This window comes from Marmota flaviventris, chromosome 1, assembly GCF_047511675.1.
Source record: "Marmota flaviventris isolate mMarFla1 chromosome 1, mMarFla1.hap1, whole genome shotgun sequence".
Classification (NCBI taxonomy): Eukaryota; Metazoa; Chordata; class Mammalia; order Rodentia; family Sciuridae; genus Marmota; species Marmota flaviventris.
Window position 1 is genome coordinate 162,670,751 of NC_092498.1, and position 25,936 is coordinate 162,696,686.

Genomic DNA, 25,936 nt, shown 5'->3' on the forward strand with positions numbered 1-25,936 from the left:
TTTAAGATAAAAGATTTGTTGGTGAAACTCATCCTTTTTATTACTGAGGTGTCATTCAAAATAAAATAATACGTTTAGACATACTACAGCAATTTACTTGCTATTACTCAAATCTCACCCTCTAATTAGAGGGAGAAATATGAAACCTCATCAGTGCATAATTTAACAAACTCAGTGTCGGTAATTACCATATTTTCTTCTTGCCTATCACCCAAATTTGTGGGCATGAAGAAAAAAAAATGTTCACTTCTAAAATGCAAAGCTGTGATTTATAACAAATCAGTGCTTTAGAGGTGAAAGAGTGAGCTTGGGCTCATCAAAGGTTTTGGACAAGTTCCAAAAGGCAGATTTTAAAATATGACTCAATCTCCAAGTCCCCATCTGCTTTGGGATGCAGTGGAAAAAAGAAATGAAGTCATTTGGGGAGAGAGAAAACTGTGAAAACCAGAACTTTTTAAAGCTTGGAAGGAAATGATCATGAAGCCATGGAGACTCCAGGAAGAATTCTCACACTGAGAATCACAGTCCCACGTGAGTAGCAGAGACATCCCTAAGCCGGAATCCGAGGTTCACTTGCTCTGCCATTTCTGTACCCACCCTCCATCTCTATAGCCTATTAGGATAGGTTAGAGAGGTAGTCCTAAAATTATAAAGGTGTAACCAAATCAAGGTTAGCGTTCATTCTTATCGTATTCCAATACGTGTGTTCCTGGTCTGGCAGGCTTCCATGTGGTGACTCTGTGACTCCACCTTTCCCCAGGTCCTTGGGGTGGTCCTCTTCATTCAGACAGGTAGTTGGGAGAATAAGATCCAGGGAAGGAAGACTCACATCTTAACTACTTTGGCCTAGAAGAGATAGAAATCCACTTCCCTTCACTTTCCATTGGCCAAAAAGCACTCATTGTCTGCATCCAGATGCACAGGGGGCAGGGACATCTAATCTAACTGTGTGCCAGGAGGGAAAAGACGCAAGTACTGGTGGATTGCTGTAGACTCTGCCACGCCCCTGTTTCTCCCCACTCTCACACTTGCAGAAGTGACAATGCAGAACTGTAAGGACCCAGAGTAAACTATGCCCTAGGGTCAGACTGTCAGATCCCAATGCAAAATAATCTACTCTTAGGACCTATACGATGGTGAACAGTTGTGTGAGCTTTCTGTGTTTACTCTTCTGTAAAATGGGAATAAGGAAAGCAATTGACCATGGCATTATTGTGAATGTTGAATGCATATTAAATAGATATTTGACATTAAAAAACATTAGAGAAATTTTAAAACATTTAAAAATAAATAAATATTAAATAACTATTAAACAAATAAAAATTTAAATGAATATTAAATAAACATTTAACATTACATAAATATTAAATAAATTTTAAACATTTTAAAATAAATATTAAATAAGTACCAAATAAAATTTTAAAAATATTTACTATTAAATATGCATTTAATAATAAATGAACATTTACTATTAAATATATATTTAATAGTAAATGTATATTTAATGTCAAATAAATATTTAATATTAAATAAATTAATGTCCATAAAGAACTTAGAATATGCATGAAACTTAGTTCCTTCTCTGTATCTTTTTTTTTAGTCCGATATCTAGTTGACTAGAAAAATAGTCTTGCTGAATTAAGCAAAAGAGAACTATGGGGGGGATCAAGGAGGACTACAGAAACAAGGAGGCTTAGAAAATAAACAAAGAGCAAGCAACCAGGCAATTCTTCCAGCAGCCCAGATCCATCCATGGGTCCACAGTTGGCTCCTGCTGCTTCCTCCCTCCAAATGTCACCACACCCTGGAACACTTAACTCAGACTCCAAGTGCTAGAATCAACTGCCAGGTTGGCCAAGCTGAAGTCAATTGCCTGCCCCTGAGCTTGCCAGAGTACCCCAAAGGGGTACTTGGCTCCACCTGCTTTCCAGTTCCCAACAATGCGCACACTCCTCAAGGGATAAAGTTATACTGGAGCTGGTACCTTGCCATGATTAGGTACTAGACAAATAAATAAACAAAAAATCCCATCCATGCTATGATCCATCTCCCCGTGCATGCACCCATTCAGCCATCCATCTGTCCATTCCTCTACCATCTCTCCACCCATCCATCATCTCTCCTCCATCTATCCACATAGACATAGATTCATGCACACATCACTAGATTTCAGTCATGTTCTTGATATCCAAGTGCCCATAAAAAATGAATCTTTCAAAGGCAGCTTTTATGGACCTAATCCTCCCCAAGGCTCGTGTCTCCGTGAGCAGCAGATGACAAATATCACAGCCAGAAAAGAATTGACTGGAAAGAATTAGGTCCCCTACCTCAATGCCTAACCTTACAAAGGACAGTCCAGCTCTAGGGTGAATGGAATCTCATGTTTCATGAGGTCGATATTTGTTATGATGGCATGACAAAACAACCTTAGTCAAATCTTAAATCCAGGCTGCATCGAAAACCAGAAGATCACTTTCAAATCCAGATAACAAATGTACATTAAAGGCAAAGAGAGTGTACAAATTCTGTTTAAATCTCTCTTTATAGAACCAGATTAGGGTTGCTCTTGATACAAATGCTTCTTTATCCTACCCGAGATGTATATCACACTTTGAGCAAAGTTTGAGTCTTTTCTTCTGGAACTAATAACCTAATTGAATTTACAATTGCTGTCTTAGAATTGACGTATTCAAAATAAAAGGAAAAAAGAACATTGTTCATCCGTGGAATTCAAATTAGCCTTTCAGATCACCAATTAGGACAGCCTCCACAAAAGATTCTGTATTATAAGGGGGTTAATAGTTTTGGCATTTTGATGCCATGTTTTCTGGAGAATTAAAATTTAGTCACCAAAAAAGTGCAGCGACGAGTCATAAGAGACACCTTGTTGTGTTTGCCTTCTACTCTTCCTGGTTGGATGCAAGATACCATACTAAGAGGGGTATGTCAATCATTTCAGTTGGTCCTCATGACAACCCTCATAATGTAAGCTTTACTTTTTTCATTTGATCTCTGGGGAAATTGAAACCAGTTTCTCACCCACCTTCATCCTCAAGTAAATGATAAATCTGGAAGCCAAACTGGGAGTCCTATTCGAGAACCTAAATTTAAGTATTATATAGCTCTGCAGATCCACTGATCAGTCTCTCACTGATGGCTGCTTAATTTTTTATTTTGATTTTTGCTTTTGTGCCAGAGATTGAACCCAGAGTTGCTTAACCACATCCCCATCGCCCCTCTTCTTCTTTTTTTCTTTTATTTAGAGACAGGGTGTTGATTGCTGAGTTGCTTGGGGCCTTGCTAAATTGCTGAGGCTGGCTTTGAACTCAAAATCCTCCTGCTTCAGCCTCCTGAGCTGCTGATATCATAGGTGCACACCACCACACCTAGCCTGGCTAGCTATTCTTGGTATATGTAATCTTACTATTCTGAGTGATATTATAGGATTCGATATTTTGTGGAAAGACCACCTGGGTTATTTCTGCCAGAAATCTGGAACTAGGATTGAAATAGGGTCATGTACTCTTTGTTTGCTTCAGAAAATGAAAGAGATGTGTTTAGGTGGGCATATTAGTCACAGAAAGTGGGCTGAGTAGCAGGAAAATAAGAGAAACTGTGCACATTCCTTAAACCATTTTTTTGTTTATTTTTATTTTTTGTTTTGTTTTGGTACTGAGGATTAAACCCAGAGGCATTTAACCACTGAGCCACATCCCTAGTCCTTTTTTAATATTTTATCAGAGACAGGGTCTCACTTAGTTCCTTAGAGTCTCCCTGAGTTGCTGAGGCTGGCTTTGAACTCGAGATCATCCTGCCTCAGCCTCCCAAGCTTCTGGGATTACAGGCATGAGTCACCACGTTAGGCTCTTAAACCATTTTTTAATTAGCATTGGATGAAAAAAGAATTTAATGTTAACCTCAGTAATAAAAGCAATGTTGAAGACATCCCTTCCCAGATGTGTATTATTTCAATCCTCAAGAAAATCTGTAGAATCTCATAAATTAGACAAAATGACTGGTATGTCTACCTATTAGTTGCTTCACTGCTATAGTTGTAATTGATATTTCTTAGCACTTTCTGTAACTCATAGCAGAAGTCCTCAAAAGTTATTCACTTACAGGAAATTATTAAGAATAATGTACTGGTACTTAATAGATCATTTTCACTTAGGGTCCCCTTTTGAAATAAGGTAACTTGTTCTGTATTATAGAACTTTGTTAATAGCTTCAAATCCTCTATAATACATGTTTAAATATTATAAACATTAAATCATTCTACTGTTTTCCTATTCTCATATCTCCTCCCTTCCTTTCATTTCCCTTTGTCTAATCCAATGAACTTCCATTTTTCCCTCCCCGCCAACCTTATTGTGAGTTAGCATCTGTATATCAGAGAGAACATTCAGCCTTTCACTTCTTGGAATTGGCTTATTTCACTTACCATGATACTGTCCAGTTCTATACATATACTGGAAAATGCCATAAGCTCATTCTTTTTTAAGGTTGAGTAATATACCACAAAACTTTCCTATGTTCATATATGAATACAAATCCAGTGTAACTTCATGTCATGTTCAACCACAAGAATGGGATCCTAATTAGAATATTATACTCCATGTATGTATAATATGTCAAAGTACATTCTACAATACTGTCTTGTATCTCTAAAAAGAACAAATTTTTTAAATACCTGAAAAAAATTAAGTCAACTAAATCTGCACATGTTCTTGTTAGCTTTCCTGTAAGTCCATTTCCCTCATAAACCCAGTTGTCCCTTCCTTAGAATTTTCCCCCTATGTCTAAACAGTGTGTTTTCCAATGTGTTTAAGATAATTGGAGTTGCTTTCTTTTGCTACAACTCAAAATATCCTGATTCTTCAAGAAATGAGGAACAGACCCAATATTTATTAAATTTTTCCTGCATGATAGGAACTTTCCAACAACTTGCTGATTCAGTTCTCATGATATTCCACCATGGGATTATCAAGTTTAATGTGTTCAACTCATTTGGAGATGTCAGAATTTCAGCACCAGGTTTCCTGAACTCCAGATCCCAAGCTCTATCTCCTAGAGCAAGCAGTTTATCTCAGAAATAAGAAAAAGAAAGAGAGAGAGAGAGAGAACTACAGCACTGAATGATGACTATTTCCTTATGATCCTGAGTACCTGAGAAAGATAAAGCCAACATAGTTATTGCCATCACATGCTCAAAGCAGAATAAAGAGCAAGGCCCATCATTTTGAAAAATGTAGGGAAAGAGCCAGGGATGAACAAAGAGAGAAGACAGTCCATGCAAAACATTATAAATGGGGTTCGCTTTGCTTCAGCTTTTTGGGTGACAAGGAGGAGACTCCACCCAAGTTCAGAAAGCAGGGATCTCAGGACAGTCTCCGTGTGACCAGGCCTAATGAGGACGATGGGAACAGGAAGTTAAGAGAATAATCCTATAAAATGGGCCCACGGTGCTGAGCCCCGCATGCTTTCCTTGTCAAAAAAGCAATCCACCTGCGGCCCCACCTGGGCTAAAGTGGACAGGATTGTTAGAGTCTGTAAACAAGTCAGGATGTAAACAAGCTGCAGGAGGAAGACAGCCGGCCCGCATCCCTGAAGTTTGATCATTTCCAAGGCCAGTAACTACAATGGCTCTCCCACACCTGGAAGCTAATGAGTAATGAGCACTATTAAGGCTTATTTCAAATGTAAAAAACCTTGAGATAATGTACTAAATTGTTCAAAAGGTTGTTTTCTTAGTGGAATGCTACAGGATTTTCTTTAGCCATCCGGAGTTCCTGCCTTCATCCCAGTGCCTGTGAGGAAGAGAGTGGAAGAAATTCCAGTGTTGGGGAGAACCAGACGAGACTTCACATCAAGCTAGCTGCCTGCAGAACTTACCTGGACTGTGATTTACCTGGACTGTGAGTTAATCTATTGAGACACTGCTTTACCTGGACTGAGACAACAAACTGTAATCTACAACAAATTGTAAATCGGTATCTTTGCTAACAGTGTCATTGCTGGTATAATTTTTCCAAGGGCTTCTTGCATGGAGCCATCAATTGGCTTGGTATTGTGGCATTTTGTATCCTCCCCTTCGGCTTGTAGCAGATTGTTTGTGGTGTTTGTGTAAAAACCACTATGGTTGTTGTTTAAATTAAACAAAAGGGGGAAATGTTAGAGTCTGTAAACAAGTCTGGATGGCGCCTGGCATTTTGCCAGAGGGAGTGGTTTGTGAAGTAATGCCAGCAAGCCATTAAGTGTGGAGATTCCTTATTGGTTGACTGCTGTATCTAGTTTATGTTAATAGATAAACTGTGTGGAATGTATATATTCCGCTCCTGTCCTACAATAAACGGCTCCCACTCCTGCTGTATCAAGCACACAAGTTGCTCATCACCCCCTGGTTATTTTGCTGCAGCCGGACTGTGGCACAGGATATGTCCACATTCTTCAGCAAACCGAGTCGGGGGGAAGGTCAGGCCTTCAGTGTAGGTAATTAATGACGGGAGTCCAGAGAGGATGAAGACTGGCCATCAAAAAGAGAATCACGGGTGCTGATCTTTGCAATGGCACTCCTGGGCTGTTAGAGTCTGTAAACAAGTCTGGATGGCGCCTGGCAAAATGCCAGAGGGAGTGGTTTGTAAAGTAACCCCAGGGAGCCATTATGTGTGGAGATTTCTTATTGGTTGACTTATGTATCTAGTTTATGCTAATTAGATAAGCTGTGTGGAATGTATAAATACTGCTCCAGTCCTGCAATAAACGGCTCCCACTCCTGCTGTATCAACATACACAAGTTGTTCGTCACCCCCCGGTTATTTTGCTGCAGCCGGACTGCGGCACTGGGCACCCTGGGTTACCAGCAATTCACTTCTGCATCCCTGTCCTTGGTCATCTCTATGAGGAAAAAAGGAGAAGTCAGTAGTTACAGAGAGGGTTCTGGGGTCTATAAATGGGCAAGACACACCCCCTCCCATGGACCCCCACCTCATGAGCCCCTTCTCTGCAGAGAAGCCTCTCTGTGTCTCTTTCTTAAATACAACGTGCTTTCTACACTAGCCTGGGCATTTCTTGGGTGCTCAGCCTTCAACACCAGGGAACAAGGACCCACTCCTCATCATCACCAAGACTGTTGTCACTGAGGCAGGATCAGAAGTAGGCAACGTGAGGAGTCTCAGCAGCTGACTCTGCAGATCTTGCCACCAGTGCTCCACCCAAAAGGTGGCCTGGTGGCTCTTTGTCCCTTCTTCAGGTGTTTTGGCTTCTCTCACGGCCACTGAACCACACTTTTCTCTTCCTCATGGGCTCTGTTTCTCTCTATTTCTATCTCACTGAACAGAGTTATCGATTCTTCCGTGTGCTTCTGCCCCTCACGAACCCCACTGTTCTTTGGTTGCTGTTAACTGGGATTGAACCCAGGGGCACTTAACCACTGAGCCACATCCCCAAATGCTTTTTATTTTTTATTCAGAGACAGGGTTTCCCTGAGTTGCTTAGGGCCTTGCTAGGTTGCTGAGGCTGGCTTTGAACTCGAGATTTTCCTGCCTCAGCCTTCCAAGCTGCTGGGATTATAGACATGAACCGCTATGTCCAACTGAGACCAGCTGTTCCTTTTTTTTTATCTTCGTTTTTTAAAAATTTTATTGTTTCTTTTTAGTTATACATGACAGTAAAATCAATTTTGACATAATTATACAAGCATGGAATAGGATAGATCTTATTCTAAGTAGGACCCCATTCTTGTGGATGTACACGATGGTGGGATTCACTGTGGTGTATTAATGTATGCACATATGAAAATTATTTCAGATTAATTCCACTGTCTTTCCTTTTCCTATTTCCCCTCCCTTCCCTTCATTCTCCTTTGTCTAATTTACTTTATTTCTATTCTTCCTCTCTTCCCACTTACTGTGAATTAACTTTCACATTCAGCTAAAACATATGACCTTTGGCTTTTGGGGACTGGCTTATTTCACTTAGCATGCTAGTCTCCAGAGCCATCCATTTACTGATATATATTATAAAGTTATTCTTCTTAATGGCTGGATAGTACTACATTGTGTATATATATTACATTTAATAGAATGCTTTAAACAAATAGGATTCATGATAATGGGCTAAGGAACTGAACAGACACTTCTCAGAAGAGGAAACATATATGAAAAAGTGTTCAACATCTCTGGAAATTAGAGAAGTGCAAATCAAAACTACTCTAAGATTTCATCTCACTCCTATCAGAATGCAATCATCAAGAATACTGGCAACAATAAATGTTGACAGGATGTGGGGGGAAAGGGCACACTCATACGTTGCTGGTGGGACTGCAAATTGGTGCAACCACTCTAGAAAGCAGTATGGAGATTCCTCAGAAAACTAGGAATGGAACCACCATTTGACCCAGCTATCCCACTCCTTGGTTTATACCCAAAGGACTTAAAATCAACATACTGCAGTGATGCAGCCACATCAATGTTTATAGCAGCTCAATTCATAGTAGCTAGACTATGGAACCAACCTAGGTGTCCCAGCTGTTCTTCATGGGAACTTTCAACCTCACCTGGACCATGAGCAAGCTGGTTGGTGCCTTGCCTCCCCATACAAATTTCTTCAGCTAGAATCTGGTTCTCTGAGTTCATCATTGCCTGGGCAGAAGCTTGTTTGCTCATTTGTTTATTTGCCAAGCCCTCTCTACACAGCTGCCCGCCTTAGGAGCTCATCTCTGATCCCAAACAACACCAGGTAAGGCGTGTTGGGGAGCAGGGAGCGGGGGGATGAGTAGGCAGGAGAGGTCCAGCCCAGACGGAGCATGCAAATCACCCTGGCTGCTCTCCTCACTAAATGCAGTCAGAAAAAGCTGTGGCAGCCACCAGAATGGACCTGCTTAGTTCAGGTTCTGCCTCAAGTCTTTGCCTATGAATAATTAACATCCATTAATAGGAATCATCCCTCTACTCTGTGCTAATAGTGACTTCCATCAAGTAGGTTCCTGTTTTGGAGTCCTTTAAGAAGTCGACCCCATTATGAAGTATTATTCTCATTTTAGGGATGAAGAAGATGCTAAGGCACAGAGGCCATCTTTACCACTCCATAGATGATAAGTGATTAGGAGCTGGGTTGGGGAGTTTTTTTGAAGGAAAAAAAAAAGGGAAGACACCCTCCAGAAAGTGAAATTGGGGGGAAGTTTTTGCTTGTCTTTGGGATTTGCAATCTGCCATCCTTACCTCTAAGCAACAGACCAACAGCCAGCGCCATGGTTGGAGGTGGTTCCTAGGGCACTGGAATGGGCTGTTCTTCCAATCTGCATCTTTGATCGTCAAACGAACACAGCTAAAGGCCAATCAAGAATCCACCTGGGCTTAACATGTGAGAAGCTCTCTTCCAAGAAGACTCTCTCAAGTATTCCAGAATCTCTCCTGCTCTGGTATATTCATTAGACTGGCTTATAATACCAGAAGCTGGACAGTCCACAGTGGCTGTCTGCAGGCTGGAGAGCTGGAGGAACCAGCAGCTGCCCAGTCCAAGAGGCTGACACCACAGAACAAGAGGCATCCGTGATGCTACCCCAGTCAGAAACTGAAGGTTCTGGAAACTCCCTGGAGAATCACTGGCAGATTTCACTTTGGAAGGGTGAAGGAGCTGGTGTCTGACATCCTCAGGTGATCGCAGCAGGCCATCAAGAATCCATTCGAGAAGAATTGAGCTTGTATCTGCTGCTGCTTCTTTGTTCTTCCAACTTTTATTCCATCCAAGCCTCCAACCTACTGAACAATGCTGCCCACACCATTTCAGTTCACTATCCCACATGCCAATCATTCCTAGACACACCCTCAGGGACACACCCAGAAGCCTCTTACTCTTAGGCATCTCTTAATCCAATCAAGTTTGACAGTTCAGATTGACTGTTAGACCTGGCCTTCCCCTTGCATTTATTTTGTGGCTACCACCCAAGTGCTGTGTGCAAAATAAAAATAAAATAACAGAAAAATCATAAATGACTGTGGGTCCCATGGCTGAGCCTCTTGGTCACAGCTTCCACTGTGCAAGCAGCCAGGGGCTAAAACAACCACCAGAATATTAATATCAGCTATTGGGACAGATGCCAAAGTCCAAGAGCAGCCAAGGATCAAGGGAGAATGGTGCCATCTCTGCTGTCTGCCTTGATGAGAAGAAACGTGCACTTATGCTCAAGTTCATCCCCAACCCTTGCCAGCAAAGAGTTACCAATCTGTTTGAACCAACGGCAATTCTTTTGTAAGGGAAATGGATAAGAGCCTCTTTTCTCCTCACACTCTCAAACACCAAAGTATTTTGCTTATCTTTGTAAGCCTAAATTTCTAAGGAAGAATTTCCTGCAGAAGCAGGGGCTCATGCACCTCATCACATCACCCTGAGTACTTGTCTATCGGTTGGAGAATCAGGTAATGCAGACTGAAATCTGGAGTGAGATGTAGCACAATTCACAACCAACAGCCAAGTTATGGAACCAGCCCAGGTGCCCCTGGTCAATGAGCAGACAAAGAAAATATATGTATTCACCATGGAATTTCTCATATTAAAAAAAAAAAAAATGAAATCATATCATTTGCTGGTAAATGCATGGAGAACATCATGCTAAGTGAAATAAGCCAGCCTCAGAAAGTTGATGATAACATATTTTTCTCTCCGATGCAGAAGCTAGAGGAAAACAAAGAATTTTTTTTAAAGGGAGTTCTTTTGAAAAGAGAAAGGAGAAGAGTAAAGTACAGGGAGGGAATCCAGGGAGCAGGAGGATGAATGGGAAAGGGGAGGAAGTGTAGAATGAAATAGACCAAATTATGTGCATGTGTGATTGCATCACAATGAATTCCACTTTTATGTATAGCTGTAATGCATCTATTGAAAGAAATTAATAGAAGGAAGATCAATAGAGTAGAAGATGAGGATCAGGGGAGGGAGGAGGAGAAGGAAAGAGGTGGTACTGGGAACTGAAATAGAGCAAATTATGTTATGTGCATGTATGCATATTGTCACAATGAATCCCACTATTATGTATAACTATAGTGCACTAATAAAAACAAACTTAAAGAGTTTTTTAAAAGTGAATTCTTTTTCTTGACCAGAGTATGGCATTCTTTTAGAAAAGAACCACCAGGATGCTATAAGTTAGTTTCTTTCTTTCTTTCTTTCTTTCTTTCTTTCTTTCTTTCTTTCTTTCTTTCTTTCTTTCTTTCTTTCTTCTTTTCATAGCATAGTAGTATTCTCATTGGGGAATTTTCCTCCTTTTCTTTATTTTCCTTCAAAAAAAAAAATTAGGCACAACATAAAACATATCCACATACCCTTTTGTTTAAAGAGTTTCTCACCAGGCACAGCAGTGCATGACTGTAATCCCCGTGATTTGGGAAGCTGAGGCAGGAGGATCGTGGGTTCATATCCAGCCTCAGCAACTTAGGGAGGTCCTAGGCAACTTAGCAAGACCCTGTCTCAAAATAAAATATGAAAAGGGGGTGGGGATGTGACCCAGTGGGTTCAATTAATACCAAAAAAAATGTTTCTCAACCTTGGCGATATTAATGTTTGCAGCTGAATTATTATTTGTTAAAAGGGACGTCCCTGTCCCATGCAGGAGATTCAATAGCATCTGAGACTCAACCACTAGATGCAAATTTCCACAAACTCCACCCCTGACTCGTAACAGGCAGAGGGCATCTCCAGTGTTGCCAGATGTCCTCGATGTGGCAAATGCACCTGGGTTGAGACCTAGAGATCAGGCACAGGGCTCTCCTGCAGTTGCCACCCAAGATGTGGATTTCAGTGTAAACAGTGATCCTGCTGTAATCAAGGAAGAGGCTCAGCATGCCCACTTGACCTTGAGGTCCAACATGGACTGCCAAGCTCACAGGTCACCTCTGCTCTCAGCCCTAGCCGTGCTCCCTGCTGCCGTAGTTCTCTGCAAGCTGAGCCTCCCTGTGCAGTCACCTTCCTGCCCCTTCCTTGCAGATCCGGTCCTGCTTCTCCTGCATAGCTCATGAACATGGCACTTTCTCAGGAAGTGACGATCAGCTCCTCCCTTGGTGGGTTTCACCCCTTATTACAGCAACCCTCCATACTCCATGTCTCCATTTGGCTCGTCTCAGGTGGAAGTTGACAGTTGTCTGTGGATTTTTAATAAATGTCTCTCTCACCCCATCAAGCTCTAATTTCCATGAGGGTAGGGACCAAGACCAGATTTGTTTTGTTCTCATTCATTTTATTTTTGGTACCGAGGATTGAACCCAGGGGCACTCCACCACTGACCCACATCCCCAGCCCTATTTTGTATTTTATTTAGAGACAGGGTCTCACTGAGTTGCTCAGGGCCTTGCTTTTGCTGAGGCTGGTTTGAGCTCATGACCCTCCTGCCTCAGCCTCCCGAACCACTGGGCTCAGAGGGGTGCACCACCGCGCTCAGCTTCTGTTCTCTGATTCTTGTTCTCCACCCTTATTGCCTAGCACTCAGCACAGTACCTGGACCTCCCTGGATACAAGGCATAATGAATAAATGACTCAAGGAGTGTCAGGTAAGGTCTGATAATTTGCATTTTTAGGAAGGTCCCAGGTGCTGTTGCTAATGCTGGCTGGGGTACCATGTTTTGACCACCTTTGTTCAAGAACAAGGTTCAAGGAAGAGCCACGGAAAGCCTGGGGAAATCAAGGCTTCTCTCCAGTCGTGACTTTTCTGGGAAAAGCTACTCTAACAACCAAATTGATGTTCAGGATGGTGAAGCAGAATTGAGAAGCCCTAATCACTCAGCTCACTAGTGAGCAGTAGAGTCCGGAATCAGATCCAGCACTGAGTATGCTTCAGCCACCACACCCAGGTATGTCTTCCTAGCCTAATGGCAAGAATCACCAGAAGCAGCTGTTGTAAACATACAGCGAGTCTCCTGATGAATCCGGTTTGAGAAACCCTCATTGGCTTCTTTTCCTGTTTCCAGTTCAGGGACCCAGCCCTGTAGGCAGAGCGCCATGGGACACATCTTCTTCCTGAACCACCCCAGGCTGTTCTGTCCCTGAAAGATGACACAGAGCAGCATCGTCTTCATCTGGTATCTCCCTAGAGTCAAACAGGGAGCCTGGCGAAGCTGCAGAGTAGAAGGGGCTCCTTTTTTACAATTATTATTATTATTCCTTAGTGAGCAACTTTTTAAATTTTTTATTAAAAGCAAGACTGTTACAGGCTGTAACAGTAACTGTATGTGTGTTTAAGGGAAATTGCACACCTCCGGTGAATCTGATGCTTGAGTCGTGTGAGTCACTCCCCACCATCGAACACCCCAACCGTACGTGTCATCTTTTCTGCTGTTGGAGCAATATGGTGACAAGTTGTAATTGCTTTCTGGCTCAATACATGTGGGAATTCTCTTATCAGCCAGAGACATAGTGAGGACATCCAAGACGACTGTACTCTCTAGCAGGGGTCCAAAGGCTGCTTTAATTTCTGCAAAAAAAGAGGTGAGTCATGTGTGGCACCTACCTTTAAGAAATTACAATCCCATAGGAGTTGGAGTGGCCAGAAAAAAAAAATACAGGATGCTGGTTGCATTTGAATATCAGATAAGAACACCCCATGCAATATTTGACATATACTAAAAAAAATTATTTTTGTTTGTGTTGGTGATACTGGGGGTCAAACCAGGGTCCCTAGCATGCTAAGCACATACTCTACCACGGAGCTACATCCTGAACCCATGTTATTTCTTATCCACTTGAAATTCCAGTTTAACTAAGTGTACTGTTTCCCCAAATCTCCAGCCCTAAGTGGAGCAAGTGACCACTATCCATGGGATTATAACAATTGTGACTCAGAGGAGGCAAAAGTCACACCTAGTTGAGAAACTATAATAGGAAGATGGATGTGGAAGGTGAGTGTTGAGGAAGCAAGATTTCAAAGAAGCCATGTATGGGGCAGAATTTCAAGCAGGAGGGAGAGGTAAGGAGACAGGGGAATATGGAGAAGGTGTAGTAGTCAGAACATAGGTTTTATGCTGATGTCCTGCAGCTGACAAGGGATGACAAAGCCAACATACGGGGACCAATGTTAGATTAATTTAGGATTAATCAGTGCCAGTGGTTCTGGAAAAACTCCGGTTTCATGAGATCTGGGCTTCAAAGATTAATCTGATAGGGGCCTGTAGAATAGACCAGAAGGGGAGGAAGACCCGAGGGCTGTTCTAGAAGACTGTGTCAGTTTTTTCTCAACCATGGGTTATGGCTTACTAGTAGGTTAAGAAATCCATTTAATTAGTCATTAAATAGAATAAACAAATTATAGAAATCAATACATATCCGCAATCATCACATTTAAACTTTGCTTTAATAAATACTTTCTTGTTTATGTGGGCGGCAGGGTGGTATGAGTGAGTGAAGGGTCATGACATAAAATGTACTTCTTGAAGAGTCACAATCTGGAATGTTTGAAGGCCATTGTTCTGTGTGGTAGATGGGTCAATTGGTGTCTTTGATGTCTTTGACTTGTCCATGTCACCTCAAGGAATCAGCTGTCTCCCACTCTATTTGGCAGTGGGGGCTCCATATGTAATGCTTGACCCAGCCAAAGCCATTCACACCAGGGTGACCTGCTGGTGCAAAAGTAAACAAGGTACTGAGGGGAGCTGAGAAGATCCCCCATGCCTAGGAGAGGTCTTGAGAACCACGGTCTGCAGTTACCTGGGTCTGGAGGCTTCAGCTGTGAGGACACGTGGTCTGGCAGACGGTGGCCACATTAAGCTATTGGCAAACTGAAGCAATCAGTAAGAGGGAGGGAAGTAGCCAGGTTCAATGGTACATGTCTATAATCCCAGTGCTTGGGAGGCTGAGGCAGGAGGATCAAGAGTTCAAAGTCAGCCTCAGCAACTTAACGAGGTCCTAAGCAACTCGGCGAGACCCTGCCTCTAAATAAAATATATAAAAGGGCTGGGGATGTGGCTCAGTGGTTAAGCACCACTGGGTTCAATCCCTGATACCAAAAGGGGAAGGGAGGGGGCATAGGGGTAGGAAAGACAGTGGAATTCGACGGTTATCATTACCCTAAGTACATGTATGAAGACACAAAGGATGTGACTCTACTTTGTATACAACCAGAGATATGAAAAATTGTGCTCTATCTGGGTAATATGAATTGTAATGCATTCTGTTGCCATATATAACAAGTTAAATTTTTAAAAAATATTAAAAATAAAAACTTAAATAAACAAAAGGAGAGAAGTGATCATGAAAGGGAAAGCTGAGTCCCAAAGAGAGGAAGGCGAGACCCAGTGACATCACTGACGGACAGAGAGAGTATTCCGTGTTCCACATTTCCGGCTCCAGCCCTTGTGACTGCAGCCAGCCTTGGCGTCTGGGAGATTGTCTGTGGGATCTCCATGTTTTATTGGTGAGAAGTGTTTCCTGTCCTTAAGCAAGACGGAGCAGGTTCCATTCTTTATTAACAACTCAAACTGGAGCAGACCATTTGAGCGGTGGGGATGTCAATGAATACTCCTTGTGGGAATAGGTAATGATAACTATTGCATAGCCCTGTGTTCCCAGAAACAGCAAGGTAGACAGTCCCCTGGATGTGGCCACCAGGCCTGGGAATTCTTACCCTATGAGTGCTAGACATTGACTCTATAGGAGTTTAGAGAAATAGCCCTGGGTTTCCTTACTAGTAAGTGGTACTAGGGACGTGCCTGGGCTGATCGTCTTCTGCTCTTCATGGCGTTTCCACCACAGTGCTTGATGTGGTCAGTGTGGAGCAAAATCTAAGACAACAAGATAACCAGCCCCAGTGACTATACAAATAGCCTAGACTCAAACTGTGTGGCTCTTTCCCTTCCAATTTCTCTTTGAAACTTCCATTCTAACAGCAGTCAACAATCTTGAACATGAGATGCATATAGACCACAAAAGGAGTGGGAATGACTATTGTAGAGTTAATTTGATCAACAGTCAGGTTTACCCAAACCAACAAAAAATCTCTAGAAATGATTTGTCTTCTCTGATTGCTGGGTTCAGTCCTGCCCTGGTTTTGTGAGTGGCATTAACAAGGCCTGGTGAGTCCATCAGCAAATGGATAGTGGCCCTGTCCTGCACCCTCGCCTTTTCTCTTGGGCTGGTTAGTATTTTATCCGTCCCTCTTCACCCTTCAAATGTCAATCAAGGAGGACCCAGGGCTGCTGTGTACTATCCTCTGGTTCCAGATCTTTAGTGATTCTCATTCTTGAGGATATAATTCCTATTCTTATTATGATATTCAGATCCCTCCAAAGCCTGCAACTGACCTGAAATAGAAGATCTTCCAACTTATTTTCCACAGCTAATTTTTCCATTCATGCATGTATGTTGTTATAGTCTGGATGTGAGGTGTCCCTCAAGAGCTCACGTGTGAGACAATGCATAAAGGTTTTGAGGAGACATGACTGGGTTGTGAGAGCCTTAACCCAACCAGTGAATGAATCCCTGATGTATTAACTGGGTGGTGGCTGGAGGCAGGTGGGTGTGGCTGGAGGAGGGGGCATTGGGGACGTGGCTTTGGGGTCTCTATTTGTCTCTGGAGAGTGGAGTCTCTTTCTGCTTCCTGATCACCCTGTGAGCTGCTTCCCTCCACCACACTCTTCCTCCATGATGTCCTGCCTCCCCTGGAGCCCCGAGGAATGGAGCCTGCTGATCTATAGACTGAGGCCTTGGAAACCGTGAGCCCCCAAGTAAATATTTCCTTCCCTAAAATTGTTCTGATTGGATCTTTTAGTCACAACAGCAAAAAAAAAAAAAAAAAACAACCTGACTAAAACACATATATACATGCATGTTTTATAAAAGAACATTCATAGTGTTCCTACCACATGCCAGGTCTGTTCTAGACATTGGGCATTCAAAAATTCATAGTAGCAACAAGAAGAACAATGGAAATTCATCAAGTAACTAATACAAACCAGGTTCTAGGCTGAGCAGCTTATCTGCACTAACCCATGCTATGTTCATTCTAAGTGCAGGAGATCGGTCCCACTCTTTAACCTCCATTTGAGATTACCAAACCGTCTCATCAGCTTGGCTTGCCTGCTGTCCCCAAGCACCTGGAGCTGATGTCTTCTCTCTGCCCTTTCTCCACGACATTTCTCTTGCCCACAGTCCCCATCCAAGAACTTGTCTCATCACACCACGGAAGGAATGAGATAGGAAGGTAGACCTCCCATAGGCAGAAGGAAAGGAGGAGAGAACATCATGCCATCCCGGAAGAAGACATCCGGTCTGGAGAATATCCTGTCAGTTGCTCCTGACTGACAGCCTTAACCTCAATGACTTTTTTTTTTTTTGTACCAGGGATTGAACCCAGGGGCACTTAACCACTCAGACACACCCCCAGCCATTTTCATATTTTATTTAGAGACAGAGCCTCGCTGAGTTGCTTAGGGCCTTGCTAAGTTGCTGAGGCTGGCTTTGAACTCGTGATCCTCCTGCCTCAGCCTCCTGAGCCACTGGGATGACAGGTCTTTAACACCAGAGCTAGAACCACAATGGTTTCTTAACACCTGTTAACTGTTCCTAACAGCTTCAAACACAATAGTTCTTCCTTAGCTACCCCAAAACCCTACTAATAAAGGCAGCCGACCACCAAACCTAGTCTTATCTGAAGTTCTGCTTCTCCCCAACAGAGGTGCCAAACCACCAGGTTGGACCCATCCTCTTAATTATGCAAATATGGGATTGAAATTATGCACTTCTGATTGGTTTATTAACATCAGAGCTTGATTGGCCCATACTCACGACCCTCATTAACATAGTCCCCACCAATAACCTGCTCTGTGCCATCAGACATGCCTTTAGAAACCCTGGGGACAACAGACACCCACTGGCATTCCTCTCCTGGGACCCCTCCCTCTTGGGGAGCTCTGCTTTCTTTCTATTACTCTAGTAGCTCCTGATGCTCTGCCCTTGCCCTTGTGTCTGTGGGTTTCCCTCTTTGGATTCCCAAGACAAAGAGCCCACCCAAGCCCAGTATTGCACTACCACAAGTCACCTGTGGCTCCACAGCTACCCTCCCACCCATGGCAGACATAGCTCATCAAGTGCCATGATCTTTCCTACCTCAGCTAGAATCATTCTTACCAGTGGATGCTTTCAAAGCATCCATTGTTAATTAACTATTAATTTGCACATTAGATAAATATATCTCTCAAGATGAGAGGTTTTTTTTTTTGTTGTTGTTGTTGTTGTTTTGGTACCAGGAATTGAACCCAGGAGCATTTAACCACTGAGCCCCATCCCCAGGCCTTTTTATATTTTATTTAGAGACAGGGTCTCACTGAGTTGCTTAGCGCCTCACTAAGTTGCTGAGGCTGGCTTTGAACTCACGAGGCCTGGAGAGCTGGAATAACCACCTGAGATCACAGGGTTAGCAAAAGGCAAAACCAGGTCTAGCAGCCAGGTCACTTTTCTCTGTTCCAGGGCTCTTTGTCTTGCACCACCCCCTCCCCATCCTTTCCGTATCTGTGCCATCTATTGCCAGTCAGGAGAAGTGGTGACACATGAAATCCAAGTAAGCAGAGAGAGAAGAGGGACATCAAACGCCAATTACTCACTCCTGACAGACTGGCTGCCCGCCTGCAAGCTGTGTAGGGATACACCTACAGGAAACATCTTTAATTAGAGACAGATTCCAATAAAGGTTGGCAGTAGCTCTGAAAGTCTTGTTTGCATTTAAGTGCATGGAACACTATGCATTTATATCCATCTCCATGCCATATTTGAGTTGAGGAATATTAAATATTTATTCTTCATCCGTTACTGAGTAACATACTGCTCAACTTTCCTATTTACTCACCCAACTGATTTATTCAGTCAAGCTACATTTCAGTGTGAATAGTTGGAATGTCGCTTTAAGCACATTCTTAGGTATTTGGTCAAAATTTAAATTTACAAGCAAAGGCATAGCAATTACAAGCCTGTAAGATAACATACTGGCCTGCTCAGGGTTCTTAAATCCTACAGTATAGGAGGAAGCATCTTTAGAACCAGGAAAATAGGGATTTGTGCCTAATTCTGTTCTTGCCATCTGTGTGGACATGGAGAATTTACTCAACCTCTCTGAACTTGGTTCCTCATCTCAGGGATGCAAGTTTGGTATTAGACAAGAGGATTAATCTAACTCTAAAAATGGCGATGGTCGTGATCATTCATCCCACTTGGGCATATGCTGTGCTATGCTTGGAGAAAGCCACCCAGATTCTTCAATTCTGCATTTCCACCAGGTCCATTTCAAGTCTTCCCTCAGTGAAATGTGCCCTGATCCCTCTAAGTCCACAGTCACTACTCTGTCCTTTGAATTTTCATGTTGCTCATAATTGCAGACAGTCATTTGGTATTCAATGTCCACAGTCTTAAATTAATATTTACTTTTTTTTAGTACCAGAGATTGAACCCAGGGGTGCTTAACCACTGAGCCTCATCCCAGCCCTATTTTGTATTTTATTTAGAGACAGGGTCTCACTGAGTTGCTCAGCACCTCACTGTTGCTGAGGCTGGCTTTGAACTCGTGATCCTCCTGCCTCAGCCTCTGGAGTTGCTGGGATGACAGGCGTGCGCCAATGTGCCTGGATTGTTGTTTAACTTTTAATGCATATTTCTGTTTTCTTGCTGAAACGTGTTACCTTTTGCCCACTTTATGCTAAGATCATAACAGCTGATGGGAAGTAAGGGTCTCCCACCTTCTAGGCCATATGGATGGATCTCTTCACATGGTCGCTGTCCACATGCTAGTTTGGCTTCCTCACTACAAGGTAGCAGTGTGCTTGGAGTTCACAGGGAATCACCTCCACTGTGCCCCACTCGCAGGAGCAGCCGTAAGGCCGTCCAGGTTCAAGAGGAGAGGGGATGAAGGTTCAGCAAGAACATGGAGGACCAGGGGAAATGCAGTCTGGCACAGGGAACATTCATGCCACAAGGGCAAGAACTTATGTCTGTGTTAATCCCAGGGGTACCCTACTCTAGGACAGGATGGAGCCTCTGGCCTGCACAGTTCATCTTCATTGAATGAACCAAAGACTGGCAGTGTGCAGCGCTTGTGACTCATCAAAGGCTTGTTTTGTTGCTGTTTTGGTACCCAGACTGAACCCAGGGGCATTTAACCGCTGAGCCACATCCTCACCCCTTTGTATATTTTATTAGAGACAGGGTTTCACTCAGTTGCTTAGGGCCTGTATAAATGGCTGGGGGCTGGATTTGAATGTGATCCTCAGGCCTCAGCCTCCCCAGCTGCTAGAATTACAGGCATGCGCCATCACGCCTGGCAAATGCCTTGTTTTATGGGAGATAAAATCAAGACCTACAGCAGAAAATGGACTGGGGCTAAGCCCTGGTATCCCTCCTTCCAGATTCATGTTCTTTTTTTTTTTTTAATAATGTTTTAGTTGTAGATAGACCCAATACCTTTATTTATTTGTTTCTTATGTGGTGCTGAGATCAAACCCAGCACCTCACACAGGCAAGGCAAACGCTCTACCAACTGAGCTACCACCCCAGCCCAGATTCATGTTCTTTCTACACCCTGATTCTTCTTCTCTTGGATGAAGTTACTGGGAAAATCCAAGAGTAAAAGCCATTTGTGATACATCGTCTGGCAAAAATGACCAATGTAGGAATGCCCAGAGAGTTTCTGGAAATAGCAACCATCCTCCCAACAAAATATCCCGACTAGAAATTGCTAGATGTTCAGAAACCTGGAGGAGTACCCCATGTTCATAGAAACAGCTGGAAACCTAGAGAACAGTTATTAAAGAATTGATTGCCTGTGGCTGGACCCAATGAGTTTCACATTGTCTGCTATTACAAAGTCCCAGGGAACCCAGGGCTGTGATATTTTAGAAGGACCACTGATGGCCCTCTGGATAGGAAATGCAGGCCATAAACTCACCCTGCATGGGAAGCCTATGGGACTGTGCAACATGCGTTCCCAAAGGAGCTGCTAGTCTGGTTCCTATGCTTTAGTGTTTGGGTTTCAGAAGACAATGCAGGGCTTATGCTATCCAATGAAACCAGTTTACTCTCAGGTCCACATTAGAGGATATTGTTCTCTATCATCTGGATCTGGAAGAATAAATCAAAGGTCACAGCCAAGGTTGCCACATTTCCTCATTAGAATACCGATAAGGCAGATAAAATAAAAATGTGTGAGCCACCACAGATCATGGAAGTCCTTAATAAAGAAGCCTCATTACTCCTGTTTCCATCTCTTGTAGTGGCTGGATTGATGATTCCCTTTGTGTTTGCCTCATAATCTCCATCTAGACAGACAGACAGACAGAAGCCCATGTTCCCTAACCTCTTTGGCAAGTCCTTCTCTATGTAGGGGGACCTCCTGCGACTTCTGGTCTCTTCTCACAGAATCCCTTCCCAAGTGGGGACAGGGTGACATCAAGCCCTGACACTGAGCAGAAATCTGAGTTTCCAGACCCACGACACTTGATGTAAAATTGTATGGTGCTTTCCCATGTGCTAGGTGCTCCAGAGAGCCACCCTGTGTAGTGGGCACTATCACTGTACCCACTTTATAGATGAGGAAACAATGGCTCAGAGACGGTAATAACTTGTCCAAAGTAGCATGGGAAGAACAGACTGAGAGCCCCAGGTCTCCCTGCATCCAAAGCGGGCATAAACCATCTGTATGGAACTGTGCATAGTACAGAATCTGTGTGGTGGGTGGCAGGGATTCCTCAGCTTTTTTGCCTATGTAACTAAAAGACCCGACCAGCACAATTGTAGAGGAGGAAAAGTTTATCTGGGGGCTCACAGTTTCAGAGGTCTCAGTCCATAGACAGCAGGCTCCACTCCTCGGGGCTCGAGGGGAGGCAGGACATCATGGAGGAAGAGTGTGGTGGAGGGAAGCAGCTCACATGGTGACCAGGAAGCAGAGAGAGACCCCACTCTCCAGAGACAAATAGAGACCCCAAAGCCACGCCCCCCATGCCCCCTCCTCCAGCCACACCCACCTGCCTCCAGCCACCACCCAGTTAATCCCATCAGGGACTCATTCACTGGTTGGGTTGAGGCTCTCACAACCCAGTCATTGCACCTCTAAACCATCTTGCATTGTCCCACACATGAGCTTTTGGGGGACACCTCAATCCCAACCATGACAATATCTTCTGACCCACTCTCACCTCAAGTCTTCACTCACACCTCACCTTCTCTATGAGGCTTGTTCTGTATCGTCTCATACTGAAATCAGTCTCTTCACTCCCTAACTCCTTTAGCCAGTTTGATCTCTCTTTTCCACAATATTTAAAACTTTCTTTCAGACCATATGATTTTCTTATTTTCAGTCTTCTGGTCTAACTGTCTCTCCCATTGAAATATATGCCAGCCAGACACAATGATGCATGTCTGTAATCCCAGCTACTGGGGAGGCTGAGGCAGGAGGATCAACAAGTTTGAGGCCAGCCTCAGCAAATTAACAGGACCCTATCTCAAAACAAAAGAAAAAAGGTCTGGGGTATAGTTCAGTGGTAGAGCAATACTGAGTTCAATCCCAGTACCACAGAAAAAATAAATAAATGTATGCCAGGGAGAGGAAGTTACATTGTTGAGTGCACTGATGTATCCCCAGCATCTCTTATAGAACCTGGTTCATAGTAGGTGCTTAACAAATGGTCATCAAATGGGAATGCAGAGCACCCCTAGATGTACATTTGCAGTTCTTCAACTTTTCTCTCTTCCTATCCTAATAGGTTTTTCCATGCCTAAATTAACTCCCACAAAATCTTCCTGATATCTCTGAGTAAATTTAGGTATAGTGTATTTATATTCATATGCAACATTTTTTTCAGCATAATCGTCCACAGGTTCCTTCCGGCCTTCTTCCTTTTAAGTTTTGCTGGACCACATCCCATATGCCTGGCCCTCTACCAGGTTCTGGGAAGGAGATGATGAAAAATTCATGATCTTTGACCTCTGCGAGATCACTTCCTTTCTTAGACTCACTAGAAGAAGTCCTTGAGACCAGGATTCGTTGGCTAGTGATTTATTTGGTGCTTTTAGGAGAACTCAGTAAAGGATGCGAGGGACCCGGACAGGGGAGAGGTTAAAAGCTGATCAGAGGTGGCATTTCAAGCAACATCGTAGCCTCAGATGGATCCTGCCAGGGAACTCTGCTAAGTCCAAACTACCTCTTAGAATTTGTCCCCAAATACACAAGCAGGGAGATCTCTGGGCTTTCACACACTCTACTGGTCCAGGCTGAGCTAAGGGCTGCCCTGGGGCTGAAATAACCCCCAGGCCCTTGCCCCAGGACTTGCACTTGAGCTATGCTAGGTCAGGAAAGCCTCAGATGCTGCCTGTTAGAAGCAGCAGCCCACAGGAGACAGACAGGGGAGGGGCCCAGGTAAAGGGGATTCTAAGTGACCTGAGTGGCACACAGTGGTCCCTCCCCTTAACTGTCTGTAACATTCCCCTAGGTACTTTGGTTCTCAGTACTGTTTTTTTCCCCACTCCTGTGTCTTGCAAATGTCTTCCTCCCTCCCTGCAGGAGCGCATGTCAATCACTTGTGGTGGACCAATCACTGTGCCCGGTTGAACATCAGGCCTCTGTTCTCATGAAGGCCCCAGGCACCCCCCAAAATACGTCTTGGACAGTCTAATCCAAAGCACCCCCATTTGGCATTTATTGTATTGAGTATTTTAACCACTTGGAAGACTTTCCATTACCTTCCTTTAAACCTATTTTATTTCTCCTTCTTGAGTACCCAGCATTTATTAGGATGTTTAGAATTCCTCTCAGCTTCATGTGACCCCCATATTTGATCAATAACAAGTCTTTGATGGGATATACTGAAGGCATAGGCCTGTAGATGAATTTCAAGGTTGGCACAAGTATAAGAAGCCAGCAATTTTGAAAATATGCCATTCAGCTCAACTGCCTTGTCTGTATTTTCTTTTTTCTTCTAGGGATTGTGTGGTGAACTACCTTACATTCATTTAATATAACCCACTTGTGATGAATTTTGGAGAGCTTCATGGAAGAAATGCCTTCGACTCAGAAAACCTTGGTTTCGATCCTGGATCTATATCACGTTATCTGGGACAAAACACTGAATTTTGCTTTTTGTGTTGATCAAGTAGGGGAAATAAGACTACCTGTCTAACAGGAATGTCATGAGTACCTTCTAGGTACCTAAAAAGAAAGTGATTAATAAATCACATTTCTAAGACTTTTCTCGTTATAAAAAGGAAAAGAAGTTATAGTTGAGCATCTTTGTCCGCAAAGAAAAATGGATGTTCAGTTATCTAGGACCATAGGAAGGCCAAATGGCAAACAACCCCCCAAACCTATTATACCATTTATACTTATCCATGCTCCTAAGTCTGTGGATCTGCTGGGTGATTTGGCTGACCTGTTCTCTGGACCTTGCTCAGCTGGTCTAACTTGGGTTCCTGCATAGGTCTGAGGTCAGCAGGTGAATTAGCATCAGCTGGCCGGTTGGAGGTCAGCTGGTTGGTCTGTCTTCCAGGAGACTTCCCATCCTCCAGCAGGCTAGCTGGAGCTCATTTCAAGGCATGTTAAGAGTCCAAGAGATTCAGTAGCAATGTGTGAAGTGTCATGAGAGGCCCAGCCTCAGCAATGGCATTGCATCTGTTAACCAGAGCAAGCTGCCAGACAGCAAGCATTCAAGGGGGCGGGTGGACCTGGCTCAGTCTCTTGATGGGAGATGCTGGAAGTGACATGGCAAAGGCAACAGATGAGGAGCCCGTTAGTGGAAGTCCTCATGCCATCAACCCACCACAGATGCATTCATTTTTCCTTCTTCAAATGCATCTTCTTCTTGGTGCGTCAGACCTTCACCACTCTGTCTTCATCTTGCTAATCTGAGGTTACTTTTCTTTCCTCTCCAACTTGAGGCTTCCACCGTGGCTAGGTCAGGCTCTGACATGTGCCTCTGTGGCCTCCCCAACTCAACTGCTGCTAGCAGAGCAGCCTTCCCCCGGGGATCCCTTCAGGCTCTACTCATCCCCCTGGTCTGGGCTCAGTCTTCCCAGTAGCCATTCCAGGCTTCTCTGATTCATCTTTTCCTGAGCACCATGCACACTGGTTACTACTGCGAGTCGTCCAGGTCACATGTTTCTAAATCTCAGGGTGAGATGAAAGTTAAAAGGTATCAGGAACTTATTAGACCCATTGGGCAAATGCAGGAGAAGATTGCAGAGAAATAAGACCCCGGGAGAAAGTGGTACATAATGCTTTGGCAAACTCTAGGCAATCTGACCCACCAGGATTTGAATCCCTGCACACGGGAGCTGTGTGTTATTCAAACTCTTTGAACCTAGAATCTATTAAATAAAATGCTATCTTATGGAGTTTTAAACAAAAAAATGTACATAAAGCCTGGCACTCAGCATTCCATAAATGTTAGCTGCAATGACAGCTTTGACTGTAAACAGCATTCTCTGATGATAATACCTGATTTATTTTTCTATCCACTTCTCAATGCTCTCAGCAGAGTAAGTCAATATCACCAAGTTAGCCAGGTGCAGGGGCACATACCTGTAATCCCAGTGGCTCAGGAGGCTGAGGCAGGACGATCATGAGTTCAAAGCCAGCCTCAGCAAAAGTGAGGTCCTAAGCAACTTAGTGAGACCCTGTCTCTAAATGAAATATAAAATAGGGCTGGGCTTGGGGCTCAATGGTCAAGTGCCCTGAGTTCAATCCCTAGTACTGGGGGGAAAAAAAATTCGCCAAGTCATGATGTGGCCTTTCTATTTTTTGTTTGTTTGTTTGACTACCTTGATAGGTTGCACTTAGAAACTGAGTCCCCTGCTTATATGATTAAAGAGCTAATCAAAATGTAAGCATTTACTTGTTAGAAATGAGGAAGTCAAATTGGTTTTTGTAGGAGTGTTACATTTATTTATCTTGGCTGATTTAATCACGTTTAACTGAGCACTAACCAGG